Consider the following 13,041-nt stretch of genomic DNA (forward strand, 5'->3'; position numbering starts at 1 on the left):
AAACACACTAGAAATAAAAGTAAAACGCTTTTATTTGGAAAGGATCCTGCCAAGAACCCACTGCCAGCTTTCATGGAATTTCAGCTCAGTTTCTGAGCAGGCACAATGTCAAAAATGTTGATGCCTGCCGAACCAGAGCTTAGAAAGTTCATTTCAGTTGGTCAGGTACGAATATGGAGAGCAGGGGCAGGTGGGGATTTCCACCTCGTCCATTGTTCTGGTCCTTATGTAGATCATTAACCCATTTTTTTCTGTTCTGACTGGACAAACCAGCAACACAGAAACCTCCACTACTGGCAATCTTGTTTGCAGTCTCAACAAAAGGCCAAGGACTGAATATCCTCTCCCCTTATCTTGTCACCCTTTGAGGTGGCTTCTCCCTTCAAGGTTGAGGGACCCATGGCTATGGATTTCATAGGCCTCGGAGGCCAGCCCTGGGAGTTATAGAGGTGAGTGAATAATAAGTGCATTTTAAGAAAAGCACCACAGTAAATTTAACCCTGTTGATTGGTTTATATTTTTGGGATCATCTCCTTAATGAAAAGAGCTAGAGAATTTATCTAAAAGAGGAAGTTGAGATATACTTTAGCCAGAACATTTTTAGGGTCCCCAAATCAGCAGGATCCTCCATCTGCTAGCTTCACGGGCCCCAAAGGATGACTGTGAACTGACCATTGCCCCAGCATCTGTCAGCAGGGAGAGAAAGTGTGCCCTATTTGCTGCTTTCCTCCTTGAGCTTGAAATACCACATACTTGATACCCATAATAAGTTTGAAGACATAATCTGCTTGAAAATGTAGCACTTTAGGGAAATGTGTTTAACATTGAACTGACCCAGGTCATGCTGAACTGTTTCAGGACATTTCAACAACACAAACAGAAATGTTTCAGTTTGGCAATGTTTCTACTGAAAATGCTGAAATGAAGTGTTTTGTAATTTCCAGATAATATTTTAAATGTCATGCTGTGAAAAATATTGACATTTCAACTTTTCATGCCAATTCAGGAGGAAAGCACATGGTGCAATATTGGAATTTTCTACAAGATGAAAATTTGATTTTCACTCAGCTCTGTTTCTCCCTAGACAGTAGACAGCTTACTAAAACTTAGGAAGTTTTAGCAATGGAAAAAATGACTTATCTAAAAAAAAAATGATAAACATGACAAGTACTTAGAGTTTGTCTATATGCAGAGTTATCCCAGTTTAACCTAACATGCGATTTTAAACCAGTTTAAATTGGTGCAAAAGGCTGTGTGGACACGTTCAATTTAAATTAGATTTACACTGACAGTTTAATTTGAGTAGGAACAAATTTAAGATAAACTGAAACATGCTCCATGTAGACAGAATTAAGAATATCTACACAGTGGTTTGCACTGGCTTAATTAGACTAGTGAAAGTTTGCGTGTGGACTATGTGTGATACATTTGATATCTTATACTGAAAAAAGAACCTGGATTAGAAAGCATTCTTCTGCTTAAGGTTTTATGGTTTATTTTGTTTAATTTCTTCACTTTGTCTTTTTTTTTTAAACTTTTGTCATATAACATTCTTATCGTACATGAAAATGGTCTGTATTTTTCACTTGCTGCATCTGATAAAATAAATTCAAAAAGTATTCTTGGATTCATTATAAACATGAATGTACCTAAAGATACTTAATCAGTTTACAGCTATTCCATAAACAAAGGCTAAATTTATTAAATAAAATACAAGTTGTGAATTATTCACTCTGCTGTTCCCTCTAACAAAAAAGCAGGTCCCAGTCTTGCCTGATGGGTTCATTGATTCCTTAAAGTATCATGTAACTAGTACTTTTAATTTTTGCACTCACGTATCACTCAAAACCTATTGTGTTAATGCCCCCTAGTGCCAGAGGCACTGGGCAAAAATACCATTGACAGATGAGGCCAGATCCAGTTGCTTAAGAGCTGACAACACCACAAGGTAATTCCATACCACTCTAAGCCCATGTCTACAATGTGGGCGCTACAGCAGCATCAGTATAGCACCATAGATATGCTGCTGTAGCCCCTTAGTGTAGATGCACATTATGGCAATAGAAAGTTATTTTCTATCACGGTAGGAATTTCACCTCCCTGAGCAATGATCTCCACTCAGGATTGGGCCTGGATTTTTCACACCCCTGAGCACTGTAGCTATGGTAGTCTATTGTTCAAATATAGCCAAGGCCTTGCTGGCAGAAACATTTCCTTCTTATACGGGTAACAGTGATCATGAAATAATAGATTTCATGATTCTAAAGAAAGGAAGGAGTAAAAGCAGTAGAAAAGGACAATGGACTTCAGAAAGGCATATAACATCTAAGGGGAAAAGGACTTCAGGAGGGCTTGCAGTCTTTAATATTAAAGACACAACAGCACACTATCCTGGTGTGAAGAAAAGACAGGAATACCAGTAGGAAGTCAATATGGCTCCATCAGGAGCTCTTTAATGACCTGCAAATCAAAAAGGAATCCTGCCTAGAGTGGAAACATGGACAAATTGCTAAAGATGAAAGAATAGCACAAGCATGTGGTGACAAAATCAAAAAGGCTAAGGCACAAAACGAGTTACACCTAGCAAGGGACATAAAAAGCAGTAAGAGGAGGGTCTACAAATATATTAGGAGCACAAGAAAGATGAAGGAAAGTATAGGTCCACTACTTAAGCAGGGAAGGAGAGCTAATAAGGGATGACATCAAGAAGGCTGAGGAGTTTAACGCTTATTTTGCTTCAGTCTTCATTATAAAGGTTACTGGTAACCAGATACTTCAAACAATTAACTCTAACAACAAAAAGAAAAGAACAGGTTAAAGAATATTTAGATGAGGTAGATGTAGTCAAGTCAGCAAGACCTGATGATACTCATCCTAAGGCACTTAAGGAGCTAGCTCCTTAGCAATCTCAAAACCATTAGCTATTATTTTTGAGAATTTATGGAGGACAAGTGAAGTCCCAGATGACTTGAGAAGGGCAAACATAGCACCTATCTTTAAAAAGAGGAACAAAGAGAAGCCAGGGAATTATAGTCCTGTCAGCCTCACTTTTATACCTGGAAAGATACTGGAACAAAATATTATCAATTTGTAAGCACCTAGCGGATAATATAGAGTTAAGGAATAGCCAACATTCATTTGTGAAGAACAAAATCATGCCAAACCAACCTAATCTCCTTCTTTGACAGAGTTACTGACCTAGTGAATAGGGAGGATGCATTATATGTGATAGATCTTGATTTTAGCAAGGCTTTTGACACAGCCCCATATGACATTCTCATAAGCAAACTAGAGAAATGTGGTCTAGGGAAATTACTATAAGGTGGGTGCACAACTGGTTGAAAACATATGCTCAAAGAGTAGTTATCAATGCTTTGCTGTCAAACTAGGAGGAAGTATTTAATGGAGTCCTGCAGGAGACTCTCCCAAGTCTGGTACTATTCACCATTTGTATTAATGACTTGGATAATGGAATGGAGAGTATGCTTTGCAGATGACACCAAGCTGGAGGGGTTGAAATCACTTTGGAGGACAGAATTCAAGATGACCTTGACAAATTAGAAAACTGGTCTGAAATCAACAAAATGAAATTCAAGACAAACAAGTGCAAAGTACTACATTTAGGAAATCAAAATGCAGAACTACAACATAAGGAATAGTAGTACTGCTGAAAAAGATCTGGGGATTATAGTGGATCACAAATTGAATAGGAGCCAACTATGTGGTGCAGTTGCAAAAAGGGCTAATATCGTTCTGGGGTGCATTGACAGGTGTATCGCATGCAAGATGTGGGAGGAAACTGTCTGGCTCTACTCAGCACTGCTGAGACCTCAGCTGTGTCCTGTTCTGGGCTCCACACTTTCAGAAAGATGTGGACAATTTGGAGAGAGGTCAGAAGAGACCAACAGAGATGATAAAAGGTTTAGGAAATCTGACCTGTGAGGAAAGGTTAAAAAAAATTGGGTAAGTTTTGACTTGAGAAAAGAAAGGGGGGGGGGAAATCTGATAGTTTTCAAATGTGTTAGGAGCTATTATAAAGAGGACATTGATCACTTGTTCTCAGTGTTCACTGAACTTAGAACAAGAAGTAATCAACTTAATCTGCAGCTAGGGAGATTTAGGTTAGATATTCGCTGGAGTGGGGGGTGTGTGAAAAAGGATAGTTAAGCACTAGAATAGGCTTTTAAGGGAGTTTGTGGAATCCTGTTACTGGAGGTCTTAAAGAACAGTTTAGACAAACACTGGCTGTCTGGAATGGTGTAGATGTACTTGGTCCTGCTTCAGCACAGGGAACCTTTTGAGGTCCCTTCCATCCCTACATTTCTATGTTTCTATAAATTCTAGCAGCGTTTATTGGATTTAATGTTGAATAATTAGTCATTGTCATTAGAGCAGAAATTTTATTCCGATTGCATCATCAATAAAATTGCTCATCGGCCGAAAGGGAAAGCATAATCAAATAACTGTTTCGTTTGCAAAAGGATTTACATGTCACACATGCTGGAATACTGCACACTCAGAACAAGATGGGAACTGAACACGCTATATAAAAAAATCAATTTCTTGCTGCTCTCAATTTCCACCAGAATAGTTGAGGCAGCTGAATTTAAGGAGATCCCATCAAAAAAGATCCAGGCCATTTTCATCCTAGCTACGGGATACTCCACATACCAAGTTTCATCCAGAGTCATTCACAAGAGTTATTTTTAGTTTGATAGTTCTGAGCTTACTTGGAGTTTCTGAATCAGGCTCAGCATAATAGATAAGAGTGACATAACCTTGTGACATCCAGAGCTACACACTGAATCTTAGCAGTAAGCCAGAACTTGTGTGTTTGAGCCCTGATCCTGTGCCCACTGAAGTAAATGGCAACGCTCCTACTGACTTCAAAAGTGCAGGCTCTGGCTCTTGATGGGAAGGAGTGAGAAACTGGAGTCCTGATAAAAATGTCACTTTACACACAAATGTCCACATTAATGTTTTAGTTAATTCAAAGTGATAGGATCATTGATCACTATGTGCGTTTTCAGAAGGCACAATTAAAATCTTTATCATTCTACCTTTATAAGTAATTTATTTATCTTTACCCCAGTACTTTCATTTCTACTTATAGGGTATCAAGGTAGCCCTATATATTTGCAAATGCAAAAAGATAAAGATTTGAATGGCCATCACTGTACATAGCTCTTTAAGCACATATAAATTCTCTAATCACTCATCCACTGAGACTCTCAAGATACCTAAGGGTCCTAAGAGTTGTGAGCTTTTTGTCGAAGACACAATTAAAACTTGCAAAAATAAATTTTTGAAAATGGCAATTTTCATATAGATGAATTTAACTTAAAAGATTAACACAAAAACTACCCTTCTCATATTACCACCACTTTATAACACCTACAGATTATATTTGCAAAAATATGCAAATACAGTATGCTTCTTGAATACTTGGAATGTAAATGTTAAAATACAGAGATAAGAATTTATTGAGTTAGAAACACAGTAGACATGTCATTGATCCTTTGGCTTTATAGAGAAAGAGACAGGGGCAGGAGAAGGGACAGGATCACAAACTCAAGTCACATTCTTAACTTTATGGCAAAGGTACTGTGAATGGAACCCCATGATCAGTAAAGTACAGAGAATGAGAGTTAGCATCCAACTTTAAAACCAGTTATATTCAATAAACTTTACCTTGTATTTGATTGTCCCTAGAACTTCTCTCCTCTCTGGTAGTTCTCTGACACACAAAGACACTTCATCTCCTGGATATCCAGGTTAGAGCTAATTGGACCCACCTGCCAGTATGACTCTGCAGCAGTAATCACCCTGAATTGCCTTTTCAATACAGAGTTTTAACATGGGAACATAGAGTGACTCAACAGAAGAGTCCAGCATTCCCATAGAAGGTGTAAGAGTCTGCCAATCTGTTGCAGGTACCCTTCTATGAAAATTGAGAACACTAAAAGAGGAGACTGAGTAATTTCTGTCTACTGGGTAATTATGAATATGGTTCTGTGCTCATAACTTGTTCATTCCAAAGTATACCGGGCATACATTTAAGTAAAAATATTTGGCAATCTACCAGATACAACAATATGTCCATCGGGCTTTAACTAAAATAAATAAACAAAAAGGAAGGGCTAGACTTCTGGAGTCAAGCTAGTTTATTTATCTTTATGATGCTCATTACCATAACATCCACTTGACCTACTTAAATGAATTTATCTTCACAGCATCTGTGTGATGCTTGGTGAATGTTGAGTGGAAGTTACTAAGGAAGCCCCATGTTCTGACTAAGGTGGGCCCATGCAAAACATAGCTGTAGGCACAAGACTTATATCCATACACATCTACTGTGCTCTGCCTGCCATCAGCCCCAACTACCTCACTCACAGTATGGACTTCAAAACTTCTTTTACCCATCCTCAGCATCTAGGATTAATGGTCTCCCTTTCAGAGCAACACAGTCAATGATAAAAGCAGTATGAAAACATTTGGGATATTTTATAAGTTTTCATTAGGTGCTGCTAAAAAAAAATAAAGAAAAAATAAAGATGTATTCTTAGACCTCCTAATCAAAGCTTATTTCACCAAACTGAAAACAATGTTAAACAGGCAAATTTAGGGAGGCGATCCTTGTTAGTAAAGGCCAGGAGTGTGTGTAAATGCATTTAAAAGCCCTTAGCTGGATCCTTTGCAATAATTCTCACAGAGGGGAAAAAAATCACAGCCATTGGGATAATGTTCACTGAAGAAAGGTCTCTCACCACAATCATAAAAATGGGAGAGAAAAAGGGTAGGAAAGTGTAGGCTATTAGAAAAGACTCATGTAGAGGGAGAAAGGAGTAGGTGAGGCTGTAGGGGGAGCCAAGTGACCGATGTCAGAAATAGAGAAAGGTGATGCCATTTTGTGGAAAGTTTTGATTTTTCAAAATGTGCTTTAGTTCAGATTCAGAACAAATATTAGCAATATCAAAGTTCTCCATGAAAATGAATGAAGTCCCAGCTGCAGGGCAGTCCACTTTGTGAGCTGCCGCAGAACTGCACAACCGGAAGTCTTGGACACCCAGACTGCGGAGGAGCCGCAAGTCGGTGCTTCCAGACTCTTGGCTACCCTTCAGCCCACCAGGTGGGATGTTGAGGAACTGGGAGCCTGGAAGCCCCAGATCCCAGCATCTCACTCACCTAGCTCCCAAGGAGGCAGGCTGGCAAGCTGGCAGGAAATCTGCCTGGGTTCCATTGTAACTTATTGAAATCAAACCATCTCAAATCTGAGAAACCAGATTTCCATAACGTGAGGACCTACAATGCTTACCGAAGTCACCACCCAGCCTATGAAACAAGCAGCAGAGCAGACCTAAGGAAGCCAAGCACTTGAAGACTTGAACTAGAGAGGACACAAATGAGAAGGGGCCTGTGGGTTCTGCTGGACACTATCCATCCATGGAAACCATGTCAACCAAGAACTATCCCCAGTCAGACTTTTAACCCAATCAAAAGGACAGCAAAGGCAGGCTCACATAAAATGTAAGCAGACAATCCCTCTGCTTTCTTTCTCAACTGTGGAAGAGGCAAATCTCAGACTCTTGAGTGAAATTTTCAAAGTACCGTAACCTAGTAGCTGACTATCTGCCCAAACGGCTTCCTGACAGTTTTACTAATTTTTCACTGAGAACGAGGGCTGATTGCCTAAAACTCTGAGAATACATATTTACTTATCTACAACAAAATATCCCTGTTTCTGTATATGCATATTTATGCTTAGAATTACCTTTGAAATGACTGAATCTCCAATGAAGTTCCTTGTCACTTTATGCTGTAAGGAAATGCATGAAGGTCTGCTTTAGCATCCTGGGGTCAGCAGTCAGTGACAGATTTTTAACTGATCCTTAATCGTGTTTACTATCTCTCTCCACATATTTACATGTATCCATATGTATTTGCCTATGGGACTGTGTAGCTGTGCCTGAAATGCTGATTTACTGCTACATGGATGATGCAATATATGCCCATTCGGCAAATACAGTACAAAAATGTGGTTTCTTAATAGTAAGTGATACTACAGTAGAACCTTAGAGTTACAGACACCTCAGGAACGGATGTTGTTCGTAACTCTGAAGTGTTAGTAGCTCTGAACAAGATGTTACGGATTTCACCCACAGGGAGCGGGGATTGGGGCTGCAGCCGCAGGGTGGAGGGGTCACTTTGGCAAACCAGTAAAGTGCCTAAACCACTATGGCTTATTGTTAAAGACAGCCTAGTCAGCAAGCTGTAAATTGGCCATTCAGTAATCTCAGCTTGACCAAGGCAGGAGGGGAGGGGGGTTTAGGGTACCTCAGAAAGGGCAGCTTGACCCCACGTCCTTCCTGATAAGAATCGTGTTGAAGTTGCTGATACATTTTAAAAGAGCAGGATGTACCCCCAGGAATGTCTATTGGGGTCTCAAGGCTGCAGGCTCTGGAAAGACCCACACCTGGTTAATCAATAATCAGAAGGAGCCTCTTGCTTGCCCAGTGGAACTGCTTGCTTGACAAGTTTTCTTTTAGGGATATGTCATTCTATTACTAATGTATAAATAAGGGGAAAAAGCTTGAGATGGGGGGACTCCTTTGGGGGACTCTTCGAGACTGGCCTCTCCCTCTGGATGCATCTTGTGTTCCCCACCGGCAGACGGGCTGCCACTGTGCCACTCGAGAGCCACACTCAGCTTTGGTAATTATCAAGGGTTGGGGGTGTTTTACTAATCTTGTTGCGGACGTGTGTACGTGCTTGAGTCTAAGTAAAGTTTAGCTTTAAGTGAAAGCACTCTTGTGTTGTCCTGTTTGTGCCAGCCATCTATCGGTCAGACGGCCGTGTCTCCCCTGATTTATTTCCTGATACCTCCTCGCACAGAGTAAAAGTTACCAAGAGCTTTGGGTTGAAAGAACCCCGGGTAACAAGGGCTCTGGGCGTGGTTGGGCTTCTCACCCTTGGGGCACCAGAGCTCCGGGAAGGGGCCTCAGGGCTTCTGCTCCGCAGGAGCACCAGGGCTCAGGGCTTTAGACCTCAGGGGAGTGCTGGGGCTCGGGACTTCAGCCCCATGGCTCAACTCCCAGTTTCAGACTCACTTCTGATTTCAGCCGGGGGCGGGGTGTGGCGCCGGGGCTCAGGATTTTAGCTACAGGGGGAGCGCTGGGGCTGAAACCAGCACTTCCCTGATAGCTAAAGCCCCGGCGCCCCCCACAGAGCTGAAGCCAGGAACAGAACCTCGGGGCTGAAGCACCGAGCACCAGTGCTTCCCCCCAGGTCTAAAGACCTGAGCCCTGGTGCTCCTGAGGATCAGAAGACCCGAGCCCCACACTGCCTGGGTCCCTGACCCCCTTCCCCCCCAAGCTGCTGCCCCAACCCCCCATGGCTGAAGTCTGGAGGGCCCTCCCCATGGCTGAAGCCCCGAGCCCCACAAGGCTAAAGCCCCGAGGCCCCCCTTGCTGGACCCTGGATATTTTATAGTATGTCAGAAAGAAAAAAAGGTTGAGAACCCCTGTAGTACAGTATTTGCTGGGGGTGGTTGTTGTTGTTTTGTCTCCGCTGCTGCCTAATTGATTACTTCCAGTTCCACATAGGGTCCAGTTGATTGGTCAGTCCATAACTCTGGTGTTTGTATATTTGAGGTTCTACTGTGTTGATTGCTATTTTGATTGCCAATTGTTTTATTTACTCGTTTAATAAAACTCTATGTACTATAGTTAAGAGCTTTTGGGACTTTCACTTTTTCAGTGACGAGAACAATTTGAGTTCTCATACAGTAAGCCAACTTTCAGTGGCTCCAAGCTACTGGGAAGAGCAATTTCAGGGCAACACATGAGTCTCTACAACAACAGACCACAATTTGCACAGCTGCAGCAATTCTAGTCCCCTTCTTTTTCTCTACGTAGGGCACTTCGCTCTAACGTGCTGTGTTCTCTTTACAAATCACACCCCTCTAGTGTTCTTTGCCATGCCACCTAGACAAGTCCTAAGTACTAGCAATCCCTTTTAGACATTATTACGGGACAGGTTTTTTTTGTAGAATTCACAGAAGTAGCAGATTCTGAGGGAAAACTGAAGGAGGAGAGGGTAGTTTATGGATTAGTTTGGGGAAGTTATTCCAACCATAAGGAGTGACATGGGTGGAATTCCTGATGTGTGTGAGAGAAGTGGACTAATAGGTAGTCAAAGCTGGCTTAATTAATGGAGTGGAGATGTTGATGGTTACTGCAGTAGGATATACAAAATCATGTAAGTAGATTCAGAGTTTGGAGGGCCTTAATGGTAAGGATAAGAAGCTTGAACTTGATGCAATGTAAAAAAGAGAGAGATTCAAAGCTGTCTTGATGCCCATAGCCATACTTTAGCCTCAAGTAAGTCCTTTTATTTCTATATGTATTTTCACTACCTAGCTGTATGAAGTGTGCAATAAAGCTCTACATTTTTTCTTTGTTTTCCCATTCTTTTCTTAGCTTCAGGCAATTACATCTTTTTGATATCTTCTGTATTGGATTTTGTGAGAAATGGCTAATTACAGGCCAAGTCATCATGACCAACAAAGTACTGGGTACTGATAGAAAACTGAATCAGGCTAGCAAAACTATTTTTATGACTGTTAATATATAAAAATATTACAAGTGTCAAACATTTTTTCAAAAAACACTCTAAAGCAATTCAAAATATCCATCTCAGATATTTTGATTTAACTCAAATTGTAGAGGACAAGATGATGCTTACTGCTATTTAACAAATTTAACAAAGAAGGTTTTTTTTGTTTTTGTTTTTTTTCTTATGGTGCATTTTGTCTTCATTTGTGTAAGGCTGTGTGGCTGTTTAATTTTTCCTCTCATTTTTTGAAAACTGCATATGTAAATAATATAAACAGAAAACAATGTTTATTAATGTGTAAGCACCAGCTGCTATTGCTTATGAAGTGTATGTAAAATAAAAGCTTTGATTGAGAATAAATAGTTCCACTGAAGAAATCTGAATTTATGGGGAAAGGCTTCAAGAATCAGAACTAACACACTAAGAGTATGTCTACACTGCTATTAAAAATCTGCAGCTGGCCCGTGCCAGCTGACTCGGGCTAATGGGGCTTGGGCTGCAGGGCTGTTTTGTTGCAGTGTAGACATCCCAGCTTGGGCTGGAACCCAGCTCTAGGACCCTGCAAGGTGGGAGGGTCCCAGAGCTCAGGCTGTACCTTGAGCAGGAACATCTACAGCACAGTTGACCAGCCCTGCAGCCCGAATCCTGTGAGCCTGAGTTAACTGGCATGGGCCAGCCACAGCTGTCTAATTACAGTGAAGACACACCATCAAATCTAAGTCTGTCAGGGACCAGTGACCTTGATGACATTGCTTAGAGATAGTCAGATTTGTTGCTAGCAAACCACCGGGTATGAGATGCTTCTTGTGATCAGATGCAAGGTTTATAGTGGAAAAAAATTGCCCTAATGACTGAAAAGTGATGAACTATTCTCACATTAATTTGAAGCCATTGCATCTTAAAATAGAGTTTTATCAACTTGCCCTGATGCAGTGAAGCATTTAAGCACATGGATAACTTTAAGCACAAGGTGTCCCAATGACTTCATTCATTCAGTTAAATAAGGGCTTAGGTGGACTGAATTACATCCCTAATGTTAACCTCCACTGGGGCTGGAGGCTGATTCTCCACTGCATTACACCAGTTTACACTAGTTTTATACCAGGGTAACTCTACTGATTTTATGGAGTTATACTAGTGTAAATCCAGCATAATGTAGTAGAGAAACAGGACTTGCAACCAGAGCTGCCACCATTGAAATTAGACTGTCATGCTCCTATAACTGTTTGTTGCTTTTTTTACCAAGTTATGTTATTTGTGGGTAAGTAGGTCATCTTGATAACAGACTTGCTCTTCTGTTGCACAAAATGCTTGCAAATCTTAGTTTTTTATATTCTTCTGAAATCATCAGGAACAGTGAAAACTGAATAAAGGAAAGTGCAACGGTAGAAAAGTGGGGCAACCACAGCAATTTAAAAACAAATACAAACTGTGTTAACAGAATAAATAGACATGCATCTTTACTGGAACTCTCCATCTTCAAGAACTAACTTTATATTGCTGAGTTAGAAGAAGATTTTGAACTCACCAAAAACAGTTCCATCCTCAATTATGCAAATTTTATCAAAATTACATGGTTCCACAACTGGTATTGTTAATAAAAATAACTCTTGCTGCACCAATCATTGAACTTTAATTAGGGTCAAATAAATGTTTGTAATATACACACCAGACTGTTTCACACACACCAAACAGACAGACAGTCACCTCTTGCGTCCTCACAATTCACTATAATGCTTGCTGTATATTATTCTGTAAGACGGGAGAGAAGGGACAGCCGAGACTAAATTTTGCCCTTAAAAAAATTTACAAAAAACTCAGTTTCCACATGGAAAAAATAAAAACAATTTTGCACAGTAGTAAACAAGAACATGGATCAAAGCACCAAATTGTTATTGAATAAGTTAACAGCTTTAAAAAACCTGGTATTTTTAAGGTAAATGTATTAACACTCCAATAAATATGCACTTTAAATATTAAAAATTTGAGGTATGTAGTTTCTTTTCAACACTAAAATTATCTTCCCTGTGTAACAACAGTGAACAAAGAAGGTTTCAAATATATCCTCTAAGCAGCCCAGTGACTCGAGATTTTAAAAACAAATCTCTCCCAGATGTTCACATATCAAAAGAAGCAACACTGAATGCAAAAAGGGAAGTCCAGGTTGGAGCAGCAGGTGTTGGAACAAAGCCCCTTGAGCCAAAAATGAAATGCAAGGAGATACAGCTCAGTTATCTGAGAGAGCAGTTGAAAAACAAACTTACCCACATGATAGTTCAGTTTCTGAACTACAAAAATTATGAAGGTAAGTTTAATGTTTATTAACAACTCTACTGATGCCAGTGCTGTAGGCTTCCCCAGTGACACCTCATACTTTACAAGCAGGGCCAGGTCTTTTGATGTTTGAAAGAAGTGTTAGGCCTGATT

Source organism: Terrapene carolina, unplaced genomic scaffold, assembly GCF_002925995.2.
Source record: "Terrapene carolina triunguis isolate 2854851 unplaced genomic scaffold, T_m_triunguis-2.0 Scaffold85, whole genome shotgun sequence".
NCBI lineage: Eukaryota > Metazoa > Chordata > Testudines > Emydidae > Terrapene > Terrapene triunguis.